At 42.3% G+C, this 24,932-nt stretch overlaps 1 pseudogene; it reads right to left on the bottom strand.

Moving 5' to 3' along the window:
- Positions 1–5,739: 5,739 nt before the first annotated feature.
- On the bottom strand, positions 5,740–24,383 carry LOC124655605 (annotated as a pseudogene).
- Positions 24,384–24,932: the final 549 nt, after the last annotated feature.

The following is a 24,932-nucleotide window of genomic DNA, read 5'->3' as shown; positions in this document are numbered from 1 at the left end:
CTAGATCCGGTGATTAAGGAAAAGAGGTCTAGGGTCAGGAAAGTCTATGATACTACAAATATTCGTAAAAGTACAAGGAGAAGAATTAAGCGGCAATTTTCATAATGCAGAATATTAAAGGTATAAACTGGAATCCCGGGGGTTTTGGGGATACCGCTAAGCACCTGTTTGTAAAAGAGGCAATTAGGGAACACAAATTAGACTTTGTAGCTTTATTGGAGACTCGGACGGTCTAATTTCTCTATTCCTTTTTAAATCAGCTTGGCTGCGGGATATAACTACTCCTGGTTTTGTTTACCACCACATGGTCGATCCGGGGGCATTTTAGTTGGTATTAATTCGGACACGCTCGAAGTGCTCAAAGTGAGTACTCGGAGATTTTTGTGTTAAATTGCATATTAAGTGTAAAAGGGATGGTTTTGAATGGATTCTTGTGCCTGTCTATGGGGCTGCCCAAGATGCGCATAAGGCTGAGTTTTTAGCGGAACTAGTACGTATTTGTGAGACCGAAACATTACCTATGTTGGTAGGTGGTGATTTCAACATCATTCGAAAACGTGATGAAAAGAATAATGATAATTTTAACGCTCGTTGGCCTTTTGTTTTTAATGCCATTATTGAGCATTTGAACCTGCGTGAAATTGTTCTTTCGGGAAGACAGTTTACGTGGGCAAATCGTAGGGAGGTACCAACCTATGAGAAATTGGATAGAGTGCTTGCCTCTATTTCTTGGGAACAAAAATTCCCCCTTGTCACTGTGCGGGCATTGACAAGAGCGGAATCTGACCATACTCCGATTCTTATCGACTCAGGGGTGAAAGCACACTTGGGTAATAAACCAAAGTTCTCCTTTGAGTTGCATTGGCTGCGACAAGAAGGATTCTTTGATATGATTGCAAAGGAGTGGAAGTCGGTACTAGTGGGATTAAACCCAATGGATGTATGGTTGAATAAATTGAGGCATATCAGAAGATTCCTTAAAGGATGGGCAAAGAACCAAAGTGGGCAATATAAAAAAGAAAGGGATAGGTTAATATGTATTATCGATGGGTTAGATTTGAAGGCCGAAACGAACAGTTTATCGACGGTAGAGAGAGAATCGCTTAAAGATGCAAATGAGAAACTGAATAGATTGCGAAGAGAGGAAGAGGCTAAGTGGGCGCAGCGAGCTAAGGTTAAGCATATACAGGAAGGGGGGAGCAATATGAGATACTTTCATTTGATTGCAAATGGGAAGCACAGGAGAAAGAAATTTTTTCAGTTAGAACAACACGAGGGAACTATTGTTGGGGAAGATAATTTGAAAGTATACATTACGGAGTTTTATAAAAAACTTTTTGGGGCTCCGATATCTAATAACATCTCCTTGGTTGAGGAAGAGGTGCAGGATATTCCTCAGATATCGACTGTCGAGAACGCGATCTTGACAGCCTTCTTTTCCGAGGAGGAGGCTCACGATGCACTTTTTCGGATGGAGGGTAATAAAGCGCCGGGGCCCGATGGCTTCCCAGCTGAGTTTTATCGAAATTTTGGGAAGTAATAAAAGATGATTTGATGGCGTTGTTCAATCAATTTAGTATTGGGGATTTGCCTCTTTACAAATTGAATTTCGGCGTCATAACTTTATTACCAAAGAAAGAGGATGCGGTGCAAATACAACAATATAGACCTATCTGTCTTTTGAATGTGTGTTTCAAAATCTTTACCAAAGCTGGTACAAATCGGATTACGGGAATTGCACCACGAGTTATAAGACCAACTCAATCCGCTTTTATGCCTGGCAGAAATATTTTAGAAGGGGTGGTCATTCTACATGAAACTATTCATGAGTTACATAATAAGAAATTAGATGGGGTTTTATTCAAGATTGATTTCGAAAAGGCATATGATAAAGTGAAATGGTCATTTTTACAACAGACTTTGAGGATGAAGGGGTTTGCCCTCGAATGGTGTAGGATGATCAATCAATATGTCCAAGGGGGTAGTGTAGGAGTTAAGGTAAATGATGACATTGGTCATTATTTCCAAACTAAAAAAGGGCTGAGACAAGGTGATCCTTTGTCACCTATTCTATTTAATATTGTGGTGGACATGCTTGCTATCTTAATTGAGAGAGCAAAAAATGACGGTCAAGTAGGTGGACTCATTCCTCACCTTGTTGAAGGGGGGATCTCTATCCTACAGTATGCGGATGATACTACTTTTCATGGAACATGATTTACAAAAAGCAGTAAATATGAAACTGATTCTATGCCTTTTTGAAGAGCTATCCGGGCTTAAAATCAATTTTCACAAGAGCGAGATTTTTTGTTTTGGGAAGGCAAAGGAGGAAGTGGACCAAGTATAAACAGATCTTTGGATGTGACGTCGGGTCTCTACCTTTTAAATATTTAGGTATTCCTATCCACTTTAGAAAGCTTAGAATATCTGATTGGTATCCGAATGGAGACCCGATTTGAGAGCAAATTGGGATGCTCGGAAGGGCCGTTTATTGTCCTATGGTGACGAGACTAGTCCTTATCAATTCAGTGTTAACTAGCTTACCGATGTTCATGTTGTCTTTCCTAGAAATACCCGTTGGGGTAAGGAAAAGACCGGATTTTTATAGGTCTCGTTTCTTCCGGCAATCCGAGGAAAACAAAAGAAAATATAGGCTCACCAAGTGGAATATCGTATGCAGACCTAAGGATCAAGGGGGTCTTGGTATCGAGGTCATTGAATTGAAAAATAGATGTTTATTGAGTAAGTGGCTTTATAAACTTCTTAGCGAGGATGGGGTATGGCAAGAACTGCTGCACAACAAATACCTAAGACAAAAGACATTATCAGAGGTACAAGCTAAACCTACAGACTCTCCCTTTTGGAAGGGATTGATGAGGGTTAAAGAGGATTTTTTTAACAGAGGTTTTTTTAAGATTGGTAATGGTACTCATATCCGTTTTTGGGAAGATACATGGTTAGGAAATACACCATTAGCTCAACAATATCCATCCTTATATAGTATTGTGCATCATAAGAATGTAACGATGAGCTCATGTGTTAGCCCAAACACCTATGAATATCAGTTTCGAAAGGTTGTTATTGGGAAATAAATGGTCTCTATGGTTACAATTATGCAGGAAACTTATGAGGATTAATTTATCTGATGAGAAAGATCAATTTGTTTGGAAATTGACAACAAATGGTGTGTTTACCGTGAAATCTATGTATGAGGATCTCATGAATGACCATACCCCTTTCTTAAGAAAATACCTTTGGAAAGTTAAAGTTCCCCTAAAGATAAAAATATTTATGTGGTTCTTAAGCAATAAAGTTCTACTTACTAAGGATAATTTAGCCAAAAGAAGATGGAACGGTTGTACAAAATGTGTTTTTTGTGGCGAACGAGAGTCTATTGAGCATTTGTTCATCACTTGTCCTTTAGCTAAAATTCTTTGGCGTACGATCAATTTTACTTTTGCTCTCCCACCTCCATCCAATATTACCAATATGTTTGGTAATTGGTTGCATGGAGTTGATAGACAATCAAAGGCTTTCATCCGTATTGGGGTCTCTCGCCTTATGTTGGTCTATCCGGAGGACAAGGAATGATATTATTTTTAACAAGAAAACTTCCTTTCACTTTTTGCAGAGTTATCCATATGGTGACACCGGGTCCGAGTTGTGGGCACTTCGTCACCGGAAGGACAGCGGGATGCTATGGCTACCTGGATGCACACGGCTCCGGATGGTCGCTCGGGATATCTTGTGCCAGGCTGGTCGGCGTCACAATAGACGGTTACAATGAAGTGTAGTCCGTTTTCTCTTGTTTTCTTTCGCTGGTTGATTCTTGTATCAATCCTAGGCGATGCCTGAATTGTTTTAACCTTGTTTTGATACTCTATTAATAAAAGGCCGTGTGCATCATCATGATGCAGAAGCCGGGGTCATATTCCCCATTTCGAAAAAAAACAAAACACGCAGATCTCCTACGCGTACTCGAAAAAAAAGACAATTCAACTATTAGAGACAGTAACAATAGTAAGTATGTACAGATGCATTCTTGTTTCTTATTGGACATAACGGTTCACTATTACAGGCAGAAACAACATAATAAGTATATAGAGTTTAAAAACAACACGTTACAGCACAATATACAATAAGAATTGTTTGGGGTTATATTAAAAGTAAAAAAAAAATCACGCGGCAGCTTCCATCATCACCTTGCGCTGCTTACCATTAAGCTATGCCGGAATTCTTTCTCCATGTTTGTACGGAGCCCTCCCCAACCCCTCCTCCTCCCAACCCCTCCCCAACCCCTCCTCCTCCCGACCCCTCCCCAACCCTAACCGCCGCCGCCGCCGGCGGTAGCGCCGCCGGGGCAAAGACCCTCGGGGCGTGGCGGCGGCGGGGGCCTTTCCTCGCCGTCGTGGGGGGCGGCCGACGGGCTCTCCCCTCCTTGACGCATACGGCGGCGGCCGGCGCGGATGGTGATGGGCGGCGGCGGCTCTTGCGCTGCGGTCCCCCCTCCCCTCCCGAAGGCTTCCACCCGCAGCACACCGGTAGGGGCTGGTGGTGGGCGGCGGCTGCGCCATGCCCTCCCCCCCCCCGCCTCTCATCGGTGTGAGGAGGCGATCTCGGGCTTCTTCCGCGACACGAGGGCGCCCGGGGCAGCAGCCTTGGGTTCGACGGAGGAGGTGGCCCTCTTCTTCGCCGGAGAGGGTCGGCTTGCGGTTGGTGGTGGTGGATCTTTTGATCTATCACCGCGATCCGGCGGCGAGATGGAGGTGCATGGAAGCCGGCGATGGTGTCGCCGGTGGAGGGTTGGTTCCGCCAGCCCGGGATGGTCGCCGACGTGGGGGTCCGATCTGAATAAAGGCGGCGGTCCTAGGGCCTCTCTTGCGTGAAGAGGAGGACCTACCGGAGGCCTGGACTCCTGGTCTGGCCGGGGGGTTGAGTTCCGGAAGGCTCTGCCAGCGAATGTAACAGTGCTTTGCCTGGAGTTTGCTGGATCGGAGGTATTCGGTCGTGCACACCCATGCTTTTATTCCGACCGATTGGTTCTGGAGGGAGCGGCGCGAAGCTTTTTTTCTGTGTTGACATCAAGTGACTATGGATCCATGATGAAAGTCGGAAGAAGAGAATTTCATGAAGGCCGGAGGGGAGGACTAGCTAAGGGAGGTTCAAGTCTTCGCGCTGTTGAGGGACTTGCTTGGTGTTTCGGGCTTCACAGCAGCGGTATGAAAGTGGGGGCGACAACACAGGTGAAGTGCAGAGTCCTACCTTTCAGGGTGAAAACTCAAGGTCTGGCCTTAATTGGTTGTGCCTGGCAATGACCTTGGTGGAGGCATTGTTTTGAGAGCGGGGACTATCTTCAGGGTGAAAACCTAAGATCTTTGATCGGGCGACGACGGTGTTTGAGCACTGTTCCCTTCTTGGAGGCGTCTTTTTTGGAGAGTCTGTAATTCAGGTGTTGTCTTGACGGTGGATGTATTACTGTTGTTAGGCCCGAGATACTGTAGCGGGACTTTTGTTTTTTAGTTTTCTTTTCTTGTTTTTGGCTGTGTGCATCCGTAGTTCCATTAGGGCGGTGCGTTGTTGCAGAGGCTGGGTGTAATTGGTATCTTCTTGATATTAATATATTCCCTTTATCGAAAAAAATGTTTGTACGGAGGTACAAACACAACTTGCTGCACTGACGATCAGAGTTTGCACAATGGGAATGCAGAACCTGCATGGTTCTATCTCCTCGTCGTCAGATCAGTAGTACCTCTTCAACTCGTCGCTGATACGTTGAGGCAACTCCCCGCTATCCTGCAGATCGACCCGAACAAGGTTTGGTCGGACCACGGCAAGATTCAGTGCGGCCTCGGGCCATTGCACATTGCCACGTAGACTAACAAACTGAAGGAATCGGAGGCTTGGTGCGGTGAAGACACAAGAAGGGCTAGCAGCCCCAGTTGTTGAAGGGAACTCATCTTCTGGAGAGCACTCTCTAGTGCAGCTCCATGTCTAGTATGCACGAATCCGATCAGCTTCAGTTCTCGAAGTTTGGTCATCTTGAGCAACGGACAACTTTGTTCCCATTCTCCTTCTTCAGCGGGCTTGACACCGAGGAGTGTTTGCAACTCATCCAGCTCTTCTGCAAGCACATTTGGAAGCGTGAGCTCTTCTGCAAGCACATGCCGCAGAGTCTTAATCTTCCAGAAGCACGGGTGAATCTTGTCAACTGTAGTATTCCTTATGTCCAGCGTCTGCAGTTTGAGTAGTCTATTAATGCTCGACGGGAGGTATCCTAGGGTCCGGCAGTTAATACAAAGGTACCGCAAATGGATCAGGTCACCAATCTCCTTGGGCAACTTCTTGAACCTCAATCCCCGTAGTTCCATTACACGAAGGAACTTGGACCCACATAAAAACTTGAGGTTATACCAGGTCATATCGACGATGTGATCTTCCTCTGGGCACCTGTATATAATGGAGCGCAGTTTGGGAAACTCGTTGCTGAATGTGGTATACCTGCCTGCGTTCATCTGAAAACAGAGGCGGCGCACCGATGGTGGCACAAAGGCATTATATATGTCGTGGACCTCAAAAAACCCAGCCTCATGAGCCTCTGACTGCAGCAAATCCGCGAGGTTTTGGTGAACTCCAACATATCCAAAGCCACCACACATATCCATACTTTCAACCTCAACAAGGCATCTCAAAACCAATTCCTTGAGGTAATCGTCACCCAGCTCCTCCATTGTTTTCCCCTTGTGTGGCCTGAGGAATCCCTCGGCGATCCACATCCTCACCAGCCCTTCGGCGGCCATACGGGTATTCTTGGGATGTGTGGCGAAGTAGAGCAAGCATGACTTGAGGTCGTTGGGAAGGTCTTCAAAGCTTGCCCAGAACACTCTCTCCATCGTGCTTGTTTTTGACATGCTAGCTTGTGATGTTGCAGGGCCTTCATGGCCTTGTGCAGCTTGTTCCAATCCTGTGGTTCCAGCACTGAGATCTCTCAGCACTGCTTCCCACTGCCCCGGCCGCTCCTTGAATCGGAGTAGTCCTGCCAGAATCACTATAGCCAGAGGGTAGCCCCCAGTTATATCGTACACAACTTTGTCGTACTTTCTCATCTTTTCCTTTTCATCGGATAAATCTTTCCTCAAGACCCTCAAACAGAAAAACTGCCAGCTCGTTTCTATATCCAAACGGCTCAACAGGTGGATTGCATTCATGCTTTCTTTGTTCATGCTATTAGCATGCCACGCGACTTCTTCGTTCTGAGTGTCCTGTATGAGCACCACCCGGCTGCCATTATTGTCATCCGGTAGGCACGCCTTCAACCAGTTGAGCATGGGTTTGGACGATATGCCCTTAATAATCATCAGGAACCTCTTATTGGCAAGGAGGTTGCGGAATTTTATAGCGATATCAGTTCCTTCCTCCGTCCGAGAAATTCCTTGTCCTTCCCAAATCTGCTCATGTGCTATTTGATAGACCTCTTGCAGTAGGCTTTCTGTGTTGAAATTGGTGTACAAAACACGATGCAATGATACATCAAACCTTCCCTTCATCTTATCACGGATAATGCATGCGAGTGTGGACTTTCCAACACCGCTCTCCCCAACTATGGATATGAACATTTGCTCAGGATGATCTTTATGAAGCAGCATTTCCTCAAGATTGTTCACGTCGTGGTCCAAACCCACGGCATACCGATAATCATCCCTCCTGTACATTGTGTACTATATTATTTTACTACTATTACGAGGTTAAAATTATATATATATATCCACATCATTAAAATTATCTTAACCAAGTTGACATGGTATATCACTTTGAAAATCAAACATTTGGAGAAACTAGGACCATCAAATCGCCGTAAAGAACGCCCAGTAATCATTGGAAGAACCAACACCGCCCCTCTGTCGATGCGTATTTGACAATGGTGTGGCTATTTCTCAGTCAACTGAGAACTAACTTCGTTCTCAGTTAGATGATGTCCTCAAATCTCGGTTGCAACTAAGAGTTGCAACTGATAACTAGCACAAATCGCAAAGCAAATCTAACGTTGTAGTATTTAATTAAGCACAAACTTAGTTCTTAGTTCTTAGCTAGCTAAGAACTAGCAAAACCCATTAAACAATGCCACACCAACCGTTATGGAAGTATTAGCATCAATCAGGAGATCGCCACAATCGACTCGATTGGAAAACAAATAAATTCACCAAACCCACAACAAACTAAATTGGAAAGGAAACACCAATCATGGAAATAAAAATCCCCTAATAAATGGGTTTGGGCAATGAATAACTTCCTGGCACTACCATGGTGTCTTTTGCCCTCTCATGTCTCACTGCCATTATCATCCTCCACACCACGTTGTGATCTTTTCACTCCTAACGGTGGTCTGACGATAACCTTATCAAGACAACAAATGGAACTGCCGTCGACTAATGGAGAAGTCTCGTGTGAGTACCTGTGCGGTGGGCAAACACGTATGTATGGTTGCATCTCTGAAAATTCCCCTTCTTAGCCAGTTCTTTTGTTTATCGTTGGTTGATATGCTTTTATGGTAGGATTTGTACATGGTCATGTCCTCGAGGATGAAGAATAGGGGGGGATCTGGGTGTGGCTATTCCTGCACGGATGCCAGCGCATGTGCAGAGGCCGATTGCAATAATGGCGACGTGATTGTAATGATGGTGACGTGCCGAAGGCAAGAGTGTTCATGTTGGACGTGGTGCCGCTGATGGCACTATGCACTGGTACTATTCGAGTCTCAGTGATTATGCTAGGTAGCCTAGACTTTTCAGAATTCTCAAGATCGGAGTGAGACCTATAAGAACAAGTACAATAAGTCCAAGTCAGCTAGGTATAAGGATTAAAATAATTATTGTTGCTTAGTTGGAGAAGAGATAAGAGGAGAGAGAATGTAAGTAGGATCTAGCTCTTGCACATGCTCCTAGACACCTTGGAGAGATAAAGGTGGGCCATCAATCAACAAAGTAGTACAATTTTGTAGCTAACTATTGTACATGTTGGCTATATGGCTGGCTATAGATGACATGACCATGTCTTGTAGCCAACACTTGACTCTACTATTTAACTTGTGCTCTAAATATGGTGGTGTGGGATGATGGCGGTTGACGAGGCAGCGGAGAGCTGCGGCGGTATCGGGCGGCAGAGGTAGATGTAGGACGGTGTGGTGGTCGTTGTCGCCGGTGGCCATGTCATGAGCTCTGTCTAGGAGCAGCAGTAGCCCCACAATCTGGAGGTGAAAAAGGAAGGTGTTGAGATGCCACCATGACAACGGCGGCCCTAAGGAGCAGTACCGCGGGTCAGATTTAATTTTTTCTGTATGTTCAAACCCATAGAGTACCTATAACCATCTACATGTTTTTTCTATGGCAGTTAAGTGAAAATTATGGCCGAGATTGTTATCTCTTAATCATGTACTTTCCCATGTATGCATACGGATAAGCTAGGATGCATGTGCTTCTTTTTGTAATTGTTGGTGTTTATTTCTGAAGGTATTATCAAGTTTTTGTAACCGAATGAACATATTCTTTTGTTTCCCTCAAAAAAAGTTTTTGTAACCGAACAGTAGTTCATGTAGATCACCTTGCAGGGTATAGAACAAAATATAAGATTTTTTTCCACTGCTTGATGATATGCAGAATGACTTTAATATTTACCCTCTGTTGTTCATTAAATTGTGTCACTGCTCATTCAGGTGGGTTTTTGGGGTATGAACAGGGTGAGGTTTCACAATTATTTGCTTCATTTAGGTTTGTTTAGCTCTAAAGTTTGTGTCAAAATCAGACATTTTTAGTCGTCTTTCTGTTTAAACGGGTGGACATTAAGAACCACCCTAAGTGTCATGGTGATTGAGATAATTGATTGCATAGTTTGCGAAGGCAAGAGTGTTCACGCTAGATGTGGTGCTGCTGATGGCACTATGTACTAGTATTATTTGAGATGCAATGACTATACTAGGTAGCCTAACCTTTTAGAATTCTTGAGATCGGAGCGAGATATATAAATGTGGTGGTGTAGGATACCGGTGGTATAGGGGGCAGCGGAGAGCTGCGGCAGTACTGGGCAGCAGAGGTGGATGTAGGATGGTGTGGTGGTCATTGTCACCGGCGGCCGTGTCATGAGTTTTGTGTAGGAGGAGCAGCAGACCCACTAGCTAGAGGTGTAATAGGGAGGTGTTGACATGCCTCCATGACAATGGCGTCCCCGAGGAGAAGTACTGCCGGTCTGATTTAATTATTTCTTTATGTTCAAAATCATATAGTAGCTCTAACCATCTACAAGTTTTTTCTATGGCAGTTACGTGAAAATTATGGCCGGCTTTTTATCTCTAAATCTTAACCTTTCCCATGTATGCATAAGCATAAGCTAGGATGCTGGTGCTTCTTTTTGTAATGGCTGGTGTTTATTTCTGAAGGTATTACCAAGTTTTTGTAAAAGAACAGTAGCCCATGTAGATAACCTACCATATATGTCCTCTTTCAGGTGGATTTTTGGGTTATGGACAGGGCGAGGTTTCACAGTTATTTGCTGCATTCAGGTTTGTGTAGCTCTTAAGTTTTTGTTCAAATCAGACTTGTTTTTTGTCGTCTTTCTGTTTAAACAGGCGGACATAAGGAACCACCCTAAGTGTCATGGTGATTGAGATAATTGGTTGCATAGTTTTCGAAGGCAAGAGTATTCACGCTGAATGTGGTGCTACTGATGGCACTATGCACTATATTAGTTGAGTTTAGTGACTATACTAGGTAGCGTGACCTTTTTAGAATTCCTGAGATCGGAGCGAGACCTATAAATGTGATGGTGTGGGATGATGGCGGTGGATGAGGCAGTGGAGAGCTGTGACGGTACTAGGCAGCAGAGGTGGATGTCGGACGGTATGGTGGTCTGTCACTGGCAGCTGTGTCATGAGTTTTGTATAGGAGCAGCAGCATCCCCACAAGCTAGAGGTGTAATAGGGAGGTGTTGAGGTGCCTCCATGACAATTGCATGCCCGAGGAGCAGTACCACGGGACCAATTTAATTTTTTATTTATGTTCGAAATCATATAGTATCTATAACCATCTACAAGTTTTCTATGGCAGTTAACTGAAAATTATGGCCGAGCTTTTTTTAGCTCTTATAATCGTGTCCTTTCCCATGTATGCATAAACATAAGCTAGGATGCAGGTTCTTTTTTTGTAATGGTTAGTGTTTATTTCTGAAAATATTATTATTATTTGTAACCGAACAGTAGTACATGTAGATCACCTTTCAGAACATAGATCAAAATATAATTTTTTTTCCACTTCTTAGGATGATATGATTAACTTCTAATTTATACCCTCTGTTGTTAATGGGGTCACCTCTCATTCAAGTGGGTTTTTGTGGTATGAACAGGCTGAGGTTTCCCAATTATTTGCGTCATTCAAGTTTGTGTAGCTCTAAAGTTTTTGATTGAATCAAACTTTTTTTGTCATTTTTCTGTTTAAACAGAAGGACATTAAGAACCACCCGAAGTGTCATGGTGATTGAGATAATTCATTGCATAGTTTTCCACATAGTAGTTATGCTCATTCATGTGTTCTACTCACCAAAATATTTAGAGTTGAAACATTATTTGAGTGACTGGATGAGTTATGTATGTTAGCTTGTGCTAATAGCATCTCATGTCTTGGTATCTTTTTAAAATCTGTGCTTGATATTGTTCTCTGCTTTTCGAAACTACAGAGCGTATTTTGAAGTGCTTTACATGAAGCAAAGGTGCAAGAAGGTAATTGATGCTCTAGGGAAAAAGTTTGACCATATCCTATCTCATGTTGTTCTACGTTAGCTAATAAGAAGAAAAAAACCTCTATTCTAGTATCAAGCTTGTTTCACAAACTCTGCAGATTGTTTACACTTGGGTAATGGTTAGCGATGTAAACTGTGTTCACACATTAGGGTTACTGGTTAGCTAATTAACTATTAGATCAAACTAACTATGTTTTCTTCTCCCTTTAGGAGGGAGAATATGATTTTTTAGACTAAAACTATTAGATTTTAGTATTTATTTGTTATATTCTTGGTTGACTTCTTTTGTCCATGAGAGTTCATCATTCAAGAGAAAACTATTTTCTTCTTCTTCAGTGTTCTTTTGTGCTCAAGTGGCTACTTTTTTCTTGATACTCCTCTTTCCAGTGTTCACTGTGCCGAGGCATTTTTTGTTCAATGATTTTTCTTGGATATTGTATATCATGAAAATATAATTGGTAGAAGGGAAATGTTTGGTTCCGCTATCCCCCAATGATAGTGCTATAATTTTATGAAACACCTCATGGTACTAATATTGCACTTTATAGTATTTAGATGGCAAATGTTTTGATCCGTGGATTTAGTGATAAAAGAAATATGATTTTGACAAGCATCAACAGGAGGACCGAGCAAAAAGGACGAAAGGAAGACGACAAGAGGGCAGATGTCACCTTTATAAAAAAATCATGTACAAACACTTTGTAACTATCTAAGTGAATCTTCAAGCGAATCTTCAGGCAATGTTGAATCTAAATATTTTTTAAATTCTAAGAGGGAATGAAGAGGAGCTACGTAACACATGTGAGTAACCGTGGAAACATACGAACATTTAACTAGTCTTTGTAGCTGCTGCTCTATCTTATTATTAAGTGCATAATTTACATGTGTGAAAAAAAAACATTTGCACCAACATCCACCTGTCTTGCATATGGACCCATCTCTTCTTCCTAACTAATACTCCAACTTGTTATTTTTAGGTGTTGCTATTAAGGATATGCAAATTGGCCATATATAAATCACCTCTGATTTTTTTTGAGAGGAATCACCTTTGTTATAAACATGCTATGGATATAACTGGCTGCCCACTGCGTTTTGTTCACTGGTAATTAATTCATGCATGTGTGTAAAAGCTGCTGCATGCATGCAAAGAAATCAGCACATGACACGTAAAAGTGACTAAATGCAAAAGGAAAATGCGACACTTCCAAAAACCGGAGGGAGACATCTTTCAATGTGTCACTGGAACTTTCCAGATACCTAGGCATGCCTTTGCACTTTGATAGGCTGAAAAATAGTATTTGTAACCTCTGAAAGAGAGCATAAGAGGATCCTGATTCAAACATGCTTTATCTAGCATATATATACATCCATATACTTGTTGTGGGCTTTGAAATTTCCCATTCAAATTTCCCATGTGGGCTTTGAAGTATACTCAATTAGCTAGTTTCATGTGGAATGATGAGGAAGGAAACAATAAAATTAATCTATCTAACTTGCCTTTGGTTGTATGAAAAAGGCTTTAGGGGGTTTGGTATCCATAATCTCCACGACTTAAATATTTTTCTTATAGGATCTTGGCAAAAGGTACATACAGTTACAAGGAGAAGGGTCACTTTGGAGAAGAGTAATTGAATCTAAGTACAACACTTGAAATCATAATACTTTATGTTCTCATGATGTGCAACCCTACACCTTTTGTAAGGGGTAGCATGGGCATCTAGAGCAGTAAAAATATGTTATAAATGGCATGTAGATAATGAATATCAATTAAGTTCTAGGAGGACATCTAGTTTTGAAACTCTCCACTGGCCACACAATTTTGCGACCTTTATTTTGTTTCAAACCAACAAAATAAACCATTGGAAAACGGTGGCATGGCACATAGATTAGAGGCACCTTTAGGAGAAATTTCACTAGGGCAATTACTTTTTCTAATGAAGACGACCAGCTTATCTGGCAATATGAAACTAAGGTTGTTTACTCTTTTACTTCAAAGAAATATATTGTTAACTTCAGGGGAATTCAACTCGTTTACCTTCCCTTTGTTTGGAAACCCAAAATCCCTCCTACGATTCAGTTTTCTGTGGTTGTTTTTGCAAAATAAAATCATCACTAGGGATAATCTTAGAGCTCAGAGCATGCCCAAACCAATGGAATGTGAGCTTTGCAAATAGGTAGAAACAGACAAGTACCTCATGTTTGAATGCATAATCTGTAGACTGACGTGGGATGATGTATTAATTAGAAGCTTTTGAATATCAATATCATATACTTTGAATCCATTATATCAAAATTGTTGTGTAACAGAAGATTTGTGCATTTTTAATGTAGTGTCTTCTTCCAACGTGTGGGGTGTGTGGATTAATGGAAAATAATAGTGTCTTTATCAAGGTTATTGTATTAATATTAAACAGGTGTGGCACTTTCTTCTCTCTTTTCTGAGAAACTAGAAGGTTCCCTTCAAGGACCTGAAAATGAAGCAGGGATCAATTTCCTCTAATCAACATATTCTTTGGGCGGAACAACAACTGGAGGCTAAGGCACCATTGGCGTACGACCAACCTCAAATTATATTACATCGTTAGGGCATAAGACAAGAGCAGCTTCGTTGTATATTTTAATGTGGGGGCATGCCATGGGGCATAATCTAACCCATATTATCAGTTGTAATGTATGCAACTCTCTCCCCTCATCCCATGAAGACCATTGTACAAGATATTTTTCTCCCTCTTATCTTCAATTCATTACCACATCTATCCTCCCGATGGAGTAATTTAGATCCACCTTCTTATTCCCATCCAAATCAAGGAACATGAGACTAGCAAAAAATATGGGATAGATGTGTCGGACAGTACACCTCCCCTGGCCTCTTTCCCCACTCTCGTCCATCGAATCCATGGGTATTCCATGTGCCGGACAATATGAGGTGGGATACCCGGGCAACTCCTTGAAGGTACGAATAGGGTTAGAGCTGAACGGTAGATTTCATCTTGTTGGGTTTTTTTTTCGAGAGTACGCGAACGCCTACCTTACTTTTATAGAAGGCAGAAGCAATATTTACAAGATTAGTCCTCTCGTGACAGCATAGAGAAGACTAAGGAACCTCCCTAGCAAAAACAAAAAAAGGACTACTCCCTAACCATTGTCTACAACTCCCACTCCTCTCTCCCTATGAATAGCCTTCTGCTTGGCTAGCTCCTCAATGGGTAGCGCTACAATGGCATCAGTGCTATGTTGTTGCGGAACATTGTTGAAGCACCACGCATTGCGATTCTTCCAAAGGAGATGCCCAATGGTGCACATCAACCCATCAAACCATTTGTGATCCGTTCGTCAGAACCTTTCCTGCTTAGCCAACCACCAGTCTTAGAGGTGACTATTTCTTCCTGGGACCTCAAAGTCTAGCCGCAACGCCACTTTGCTTTTGAACCAAACCTCTCTTGCGTAGACGCATTGGACTAACAGGTGGTCAGCCGTGTCCTCCTCTTGCAAACACACAAAACAGGGGGAAGTTCCCACCTGTAGCCCATGCTTAGCCCTCCGATCCGCAGTCCAGATACGATATTGATCTCCTAGCCACATGAAGAGCTTACTCTTATTGGCTGACTTGCTACCCCAGATTACGTTGCCTAGCTCAAACCTTGTATTACCATGGAGCAGGATCCGGTATGTAGACCTCACTGAGTATAGTCCAGAGGACGACCAAGGCCAAGAGAAATTGTCTGGCCTATCCACCTGTCTATGAACTGCGTTAGCCGCCCTCCAAATAACCACACATTCCATCGCACCTCTAGCCGCCAGTGTGGCTCCAATGTCCAGGATCCAACGATTGTCGAGCATCGCTTGTTCCTCATTTCTACAATTTTTCACTCTTGTACTGATATGCATAACAATCCTTGGCGCAAAATCAGAATCCGTCCGCCCATCGATCCATCTATCTGTCCAGAACATGACGTCCTGCCGATTTCCCAGCAAGGGAGGGCGCGCCACCCAGGCTCTTTCAGCCGTGGATCGTCCGTTTGCCCTGATTCTTTCGCCCACCGACGATTTTGCCCTAAAAATCACTATATATGTGGCCCCGAAGAGTTCTCGGGAGGGGAGTGTGATACGTCTCCAACGTATCGATAATTTCTTGTGTTCCATGCCACATTATTGATGTTATCTACATGTTTTATGCACACTTTATGTCATATTCGTGCATTTTCTGGAACTAACCTATTAACAAGATGCCGAAGTGCCGCTTGCTTGTTCTCGCTGTTTTTGGTTTCAGAAATCCTAGTAAAGAAATATTCTCGGAATTGGACGAAATAAAAGCCCAGAGGCCTATTTTCTCACGAAGCTTCCAGAAGTCCGAAGACGAAACGAAGTGGGGCCACAGGGGAGCCAAACCCTAGGGCGGCGCCCCCCCCTTGGCCGCGCCGCCCTGTCATCTGGGGCCCCTGTGCCCCCTCTCGACTTGCCCTTCCGCCTACTTAAAGCCTCCGTGACGAAACTTCCAATACCGAGAGCCACGATACGGAAAACCTTACTGAGACGCCGTCGCCGCCGATCCCATCTCGGGGGATCCCGGAGATCGCCTCCGGCACCCCGCCGGAGAGGGGAATCATCTCCCGGAGGACTCTACACCGCCATGGTCGCCTCCGGAGTGATGAGTGAGTAGTCTACCCCTGGACTATGGGTCCATAGCAGTAGCTAGATGGTTGTCTTCTCCCCATTGTGCTATCATTGTCGGATCTTGTGAGCTGCCTAACATGATCAAGATCATCTATCTGTAATTCTATATGTTGCGTTTGTTAGGATCCGATGAATAGAGAATACTTGTTATGTTGATTATCAAAGTTATGCTTATGTGTTGTTTATGATCTTGCATGCTCTCCGTTACTAGTAGATGCTCTGGCCAAGTAGATGCTTTTAACTCCAAGAGGGAGTACTTATGCTCGATAGTGGGTTCATGCCCGCATTGACACACGGGACAGGTGACAGAAAGTTCTAAGGTTGTGTTGTGCTCGTTGCCACTAGGGATAAAACATTAGTGCTATGTTCAAGGATGTAGTCACTAGTTACATTACGCACCATACTTAATGCAATTGTCCGTTGTTAGCAACTTAATACTGGAGGGGGTTCGGATGATAACCTGAAGGTGGACTTTTTTAGGCATAGATGCAGTTGGATGGCGGTCTATGTACTTTGTCGTAATGCCCAATTAAATCTCACTATACTCATCATGATATGTATGTGCATTGTCATGCTCTCTTTATTTGTCAATTGCCCAACCTGTAATTTTTTCACCCAACATGTTGTTCGTCTTATGGGAGAGACACCTCTAGTGAACTCGTGGACCCCGGTCCAATTCTCTTTACTGAAATACAATCTACTGCAATACTTGTTTTTATCGTTTTCTCTGCAAACAATCATCTTCCACACAATACGGTTAATCCTTTGTTACAGCAAGCCGGTGAGATTGACAACCTCACTGTTTCGTTGGGGCAAAGTACTTTGGTTGTGTTGTGCAGGTTCCACGTTGGCGCCGGAATCTCCGGTGTTGCGCCGCACTACATCCCGCCGCCATCAACCTTCAACGTGCTTCTTGGCTCCTCCTGGTTCGATAAACCTTGGTTTCTTTCTGAGGGAAAACTTGCTGCTGTGCTCATCATACCTTCCTCTTGGGGTTGCCCAACGAATGTGTGAAATACACGCCATCAAGCATATTTTCTGGCGCCGTTGCCGGGGAACTGAAGAAAAGCTACACCACAAAGATTTCTAACTCCCACGTCAACTACGCACCAAGCATATTTTCTGGCGCCGTTGCCGGGGAGATCAAGACACGCTGCAAGGGGAGTCTCCACTTCTCAATCTCTTTACTTTGTTTTTGTCTTGCTTTGTTTTATTTACTACTTTGTTTGCTGCACTAAATCAAAATACAAAAAAAATTAGTTGCTAGTTTTACTTTATTTGCTATCTTGTTTGCTATATCAAAAACACAAAAAAATTAGTTACTAGCATTTACTTTACTTATTTCATCATGTTTCCTTTTAATTTTACCACAAAGAACATACCGGTAGGACGTGGGTCTATAGTTGGGAGAAATAACATAGAAGAATTCTTCAACCATGTTAGTATCATTGAAAATTTTGAAGATAGACACTTGGTAGACCTTGCGCCTACTTATGAAATTGCTGCTGCGCATTTAGTTCGCTTGTTGGAAACCAAATTTGTTAATCTCAATCCTATAATCCAACACATGTTTTTCACACTTGGTGATATGGAAGAAGGGGAAAAGAAAGATTTTGTTTTAGAAACCCTTCTTAGAGAATTTGGTGGTCTAGCAAGAGAAGCTAGAAAGGTCTTTGCTGAATTTAATATGCTTGGTTCTCCTACTAATTTTGCTAGTCTCCTTGAAATGATGGATATGGATAGAATAAGATACACTAATAATATTGATGATGGTGGGGAGATCAATGCACCAATACCATGCAAGCTCCTAGCTATGAATGATGCACTAGAAAATAATTATGCTTGGCTTGTTCCTGAAAATTTGTTTGATGAGAGTAGCACGCCTAAGACTAATGAAAAGGGAGATGCTAAAACTTATGTATCTAATATAATATGCCTGGTTGAGAAGAGCCCACACCCCGCTGTAGGTGCACCACCCTTCGATAATACTTGAGATACACTTTCTGCGTCTAGCTGAAAGGCGTTAAAGAAAAGCGCTTATGGGAGACAACCCATGTTTTTACCTACAGTACTTTGTTTTTATTTTGTGTCTTGGAAGTTGTTTACTAATGTAGCAACCTCTCCTTATCCTAGTTTTGAGTTTTGTTGTGCCAAGTTAAGCCGTTGATAGAAAAGTAAGTACTAGATTTGGATTACTGCGCAGTTCCAGATTTCTTTGCTGTCACGAATCTGGGTCCACCTCCCTGTAGGTAGCTCAGAAAATTACGCCAATTTACGAGCATGATCCTCAGATATGTACGCAACTTTCATTCAATTTGAGCATTTTCGTTTGAGCAAGTCTGGTGCCATTTTAAAATTCGTCAATACGAACTGTTCTGTTTTGACAGATTCTGCCTTTTATTTCGCATTGCCTCTTTCGCTATGTTGGATGAATTTCTTTGATCCACTAATGTCCAGTAGCATTATGCAATGTCCAGAAGTATTAAGAATGATTGTGTCACCTCTGAATATGTCAATTTATATTGTGCACTAACCCTCTAATGAGTTGTTTCGAGTTTGGTGTGGAGGAAGTTTTCAAGGATCAAGAGAGGAGTATGATGCAACATGATCAAGGAGAGTGAAAGCTCTAAGCTTGGGGATGCACCCGGTGGTTCACCCCTGCATATATCAAGAAGACTCAAGCGTCTAAGCTTGGGGATGCCCAAGGCATCCCCTTCTTCATCAACAAATTATCAGGTTCCTCCCCTGAAACTATATTTTTATTCGGCCACATCTTATGTGCTTTTTCTTGAAGCGTCGGTTTGTTTTTGTTTTTGTTTTGTTTGAATAAAATGGATCCTAGCATTCACTTTATGGGAGAGATACACACTCCGCTGTAGCATATGGACAAATATGTCCTTGGTTTCTACTCATAGTATTCATGGCGAAGTTTCTCCTTCGTTAAATTGTTATATGGTTGGAATTGGAAAATGATACATGTAGTAATTGCTATAAATGTCTTGGGTAATGTGATACTTGGCAATTTTTGTGCTCATGTTTAAGCTCTTGCATCATATGCTTTGCACCCATTAATGAAGAAATACATAGAGCATGCTAAAATTTGGTGTGCATATTTGGTTTCTCTGAGGTCTAGATAATTTCTAGTTTTGAGTTTGAACAACAAGGAAGACGGTGTAGAGTCTTATAATGTTTACAATATGTCTTTTATGTGAGTTTTGCTGCACCGGTTCATCCTTGTGTTTGTTTCAAATAAGCCTTGCTAGCCTAAACCTTGTATCGAGAGGGAATACTTCTCATGCATCCAAAATACTTGAGCCAACCACTATGCCATTTGTGTCCACCATACCTACCTATACTACATGGTATTTTTCCCGCCATTCCAAAGTAAATTGCTTGAGTGCTACCTTTAAAATTCCATCATTCACCTTTGCAATATATTGCTCATGGGACAAATAGCTTAAAAACTATTGTGGTATTGAATATGTAATTATGCACTTTATCTCTTATTAAGTTGCTTGTTGTGCGATAACCATGTTTACTGGGGGAACGCCATCAACTCATTGTTGAATTTCATGTGAGTTGCTATGCATGTTCGTCTTGTCCGAAGTAAGGGCGATCTACACCTGAGTTGAATGGTTTGAGCATGCATATTGTGAGAGAAGAACATTGGGCCGCTAACTAAAGCCATGATTCATGGTGGAAGTTTCAGTTTTGGACAAATATCCTCAAGTCTCTAATGAGAAAAGAATTAATTGTTGTCAAATGCTTAAAGCATTAAAAGAGGAGTCCATTATCCGTTGTCTATGTTGTCCCGGTATGGATGTCTAAGTTGAGAATAATCAAAAGCGAGAAATCCAAATGCGAGCTTTCTCCTTAGACCTTTGTACAGGCGGCATAGAGGTACCCCTTTGTGAAACTTGGTTAAAGCATATGTATTGCGGTGATAATCCAGGTAGTCCAAGCTAATTAGGACAAGGTGCGGGCACTATTAGTACACTATGCATGAGGCTTGCAACTTATAAGATATAATTTACATGATGCATATGCTTTATTACTACCGTTGACAAAATTGTTTCATGTTTTCAAAATCAAAGCTCTAGCACAAATATAGCAATCGATGCTTTTCCTCTATGAGGACCATTCTTTTACTTTCAATGTTGAGTCAGTTCACCTATTTCTCTCCACCTCAAGAAGCAAACACTTGTGTGAACTGTGCATTGATTCCTACATACTTGCTTATTGCACTTATTATATTACTCTATGTTGACAATATCCATGAGATATATATGTTACAAGTTGAAGGCAACCGCTGAAACTTAATCTTCTTTTGTGTTGCTTCAATACCTTTACTTTGAATTATTGCTTTATGAGTTAACTCTTATGCAAGACTTATTGATGCTTGTCTTGAAGTGCTATTCATGAAAAGTCTTTGCTTTATGATTCACTTGTTTACTCATGTCATACACATTGTTTTGATCGCTGCATTCACTACATATGCTTTACAAATAGTATGATCAAGTTTATGATGGCATGTCACTCCAGAAATTATCTTTGTTATCGTTTTACCTGCTCGGGACGAGCAGAGTGCCGCACAAACACAGAAACACAAAAATGGAGGCTGCTGCCGAGAAGATTGGAGGGGGAACTCCGCCGGGATCACCGCCGGAGGGATCTCCACCTTCTCCAACGTCTTCATCATCATCACCATGATCAAGGGAGAGTAGTCCACCTCTGGACTACGGGTTTGTGGCAGTAGCTTGATCTATTTCTCTCATGTTCTTCATAGTTATTAGTGCCATATGAGCTGATTTACATGATTATGGCCATATTTGTAATACATATATAGTGAATCCTTATTCTATGATATTGTGTTGTGAGATCTGATCATATTATGTGTAAGATGTATCGATAGATCCAACATCTATGCAAGATCTTGTGTGGGATGATGTGTGTATTAGATGGAGTAGCATGATTTTAGTGATTGGATAGTGACAATATGTTCAAGATCTAATATGACTTTGCATTTTATTTTCCTACCTCACTAGGGATAAAGTGAATGCATGTGCTATATTCGTCACGTGATAGTAGTGATGATCTTGTTTGTTCAAGGTGGCATATTTGATATTCAAACTTCATGTCAAAGTACTTATGGCTATGCTCTGTTAATTCTTGATACAAGATTGATGAAGTTTCTTCTTGTGGAGTATAAGAGAGATGTGTTGCATCATCTCTATGTTAGGACGTGATGCTCATATTAATTCTGATCTTACATATACTATTATTTGCACCTTCATATCTCATTGATGAATTTTTATTTGTCCACCACAACTTAAAGAGAGAATAGTCAAGTGAACCCATGAACACCGGTCCAGTTTTTATCATAAGAAACACCTTTATATTGCCTTTATCTTGTTTTCTATTTGCTGCACTATTTTAATCCAAAAACACAAAAATATTTACTTTTCTTATTTGCATCTAAAAGACCAAAAACAATCAACCTCTTTACAGTTTTTACTTAGTTATTTTATTTAGTTTAGTTTTATTTGCTTTATTTTTACTTGTGTTTATTTACTTACGCGAAACACTGTGCTTGACAACAACAGGGTGGAGTTGGGGACATAAGGCATTTATTTTACTTGCAGGATTGATAGAAGAAGGGAGAAGAGTATACTCTTTGTCCAGTTTCCCGAGAGTTCGATATAAACTCTCGAGTCACCCTTCTGAGGAAAATACTCTGCTGATACAACACTCTGCACTTGAAGTCACAACGTATCAAGATCTTTTGGCGTTGCTAACAGCCGTCATCATGCATTCATCATACCAGTGAGCCTCATGGAAAATTCATCCATCGTTTCGCTGTCCTTGAAACAGATGTCATCAAAATTCTTGTGCAGTGCCTGCGCCTTTGCCATGAGCATGCAATGCACACCGAGGTGGATCATCTTGATGATGTCCCATGCCTCCTTCGTTGATTCCATGACACCAAGCGTGGTATCCATCTCCGGTGGGATGACACATACGATTTCCTCCATTGCAATCCGATCATCATGGTATTCGTACATGTTAGTGCGAATCTCCACAACCGTCCACTACCCGCGTGCTTGTGACATAGACCTAGAAGCCGGCAGTGTCTTCTCTCATGTATTCCTCTCTGTGGTGCCCTTGGGATGTCCCTTCGTCATCGCGGCTGGTTGGGAAGCACGAGGCTCTGATACCATGTAAGCACTAAGACGCACGATCTCGCTCAAATCACAAAGGGAAGAAAGAGATGACCACAATGTTTTTCCTTCTCAAACTTCCGTAGCTTTTCTGTTTATCATTCAGTTTATTTGTATTGATTACAAGGCATAATTGTAAACCGATAAACCTGGTATACCCTCTCCTTAACGATTTGTGCCATCCCACGTCTCAATGATCATGATCACAAGCTATCAAGCGTCGCAAGACACGGACAACACACGCACCAACCCATGTTTATCCCAAACTTCTAAATACAAAATTCAGCAATAAACGGTGAACTAAACCCACGTGCACAAGATTTATTCATCATCCTTTTCCATAGATAGCTGATCTGCCTTGTCCATATGGTGTGTCATGTGGGGTGTTTAGGCTAGGTTTTCTTTTTGAACAAGGCCAAATCTTCTAGCCAGGACTTTTAGCACTTTTGGCAACAAATAGCTTTGTTTTTTGTCAAAAAGAAGTATGTTTTTTAATATAGTACTACCAAGAATAATAAATTAAATGTTATTCAATGGTTTAATACATTTCAGATATTGGTGGAGCGAGTAAGATGTAAAACTATATTATAATAGAACCAAATAAAGTCTATTTTAGGTACCATGAGGTTGATATTTAACATGGACCATGCATGATAGTTTAAGACACAAATGGTCATTCCCCAATAGAAGTAGATTGCCAAAACTACATTTTAGAGACCATGTCGATGTTCAAATGTGTATCTTGAAAAGTAGAAGAGGTGATTGATCGAAGGAGGTTCATAAGAGAGTCATGTACCATGCTGTGATGGCTGCCGTGGAAGTTGTCGACGTCGCTAATGTTGTGTGCTCGATCTTGTATTCCTTTTGGTTCTCGGAGATTTGCTGGAGTCTGCTTTTAATTTTTTTGACTTGGTGAGACAAGCCATGTCGGACTTTGATTTGGATCCAGCAGCCAGTAATGTATTTGAGCAATTTTTCCCAGCCTTCATAACCCTGGCTTTCTAGATCAACCTGGTAGCAAAAGGAGATTACAAAAAAGGGTAAGAAATCAAAATTTCAGAACAACGTTGGAGTCAAGGTAAATCTGGCACGAAAATATTTATATGCAGGCCCAAATTAGAGGTATGTGGGCAATCTATCTCCGTGGTTCCATTGCCAAAATGTTCTTCAAGATATATGTGTTTCTCTGGTCTTGGGAAACGTTGAGTTAAAACACTTGGCTTTTTTTTTTAATCTTTTCAACCGAAGGTCAATCTGAATAAAATTATGGTGTCGTGGGCCTGAATAGCAATCTGAAACACTAGAAGAAGAAAACAAAAGTTAATATGAACGTGGATATCTATGTAGGTACGTACTTGTTGTAAACTATTCCTCGTACTAGTTTGTGTTTTCCAATAAGCGATAGCATCACTGCTTTTGAGAAAAATGAAATGATGGTAGTATCATCAAAGGAGGCACCTGGTGGAAGAATTCGTCGAGGGCGTCCTCCACTTGGAAGGCAACATCGCGAGTTTGGCGCACCCATACGTGGGTGAGCCCGTCGGTGCCAGTCCGGCGCTTCCTGTCGGCGTCGCGGATGAAGGCCTGGAGCCACTCCAGCCGGTCGCGCATCAGCATCATGTCGTCGCCCACCTGGGCCAGCAAATTCGCCTCACTCATCGCGAGCTCTCCGAACTTGGAGAGCACCGCGCTGATTGCCGCTTCCGCCATGGAGTGGAAGATCTTAATTTTCTCTTAGGCCGAGCGCTCACGTTATTTCGTTCCTGTTTGGCTGTATGATGGTCCTCTCCGTCTCCGGCGGTGGCATAGAAGAAATAAGTACACATCTCTTCCGTTACGTGGTGATTCAGCCATCTTGGTTCTTCAGCCTCCAACCCCAAGCAAAGAACCAGACCATAAGCATCCTCCATGAAAGCATCAAAGTATTCCAAGAGTCTCCAGCACCAAAGTCCCAAACAGAAGCCATTGTTGGCAAAGATACCGGCGGTCTACAGCTGATCTCTTGTGTAGAGCTGGCTAGCAATTACTATACTATAACACAAACACATATCAGCTGCCGCCCGCTGACAGACGGAGAGGCGCCCCAGCCTCTAGTCATTACTATACACTACGGGAGAATTGCCGTACGCCGACGGCCAAGCGATGTGCCGATGGCCAAATGTCGGGGCCGTCGGCACATGAGCCTCCGGAGCGCGGTGACAAGAATGGCCGTCGGCGTTAAATTGGCCGTCGGTACAGGCTGGAGGTGCCGACGGTCAC

This window comes from Lolium rigidum, chromosome 5 (assembly GCF_022539505.1).
Source record: "Lolium rigidum isolate FL_2022 chromosome 5, APGP_CSIRO_Lrig_0.1, whole genome shotgun sequence".
In the NCBI taxonomy this organism is placed as follows: domain Eukaryota; kingdom Viridiplantae; phylum Streptophyta; class Magnoliopsida; order Poales; family Poaceae; genus Lolium; species Lolium rigidum.
Note: the sequence above shows the minus strand (reverse complement) of the source record. Positions and strands in the feature narration are given on the sequence as shown.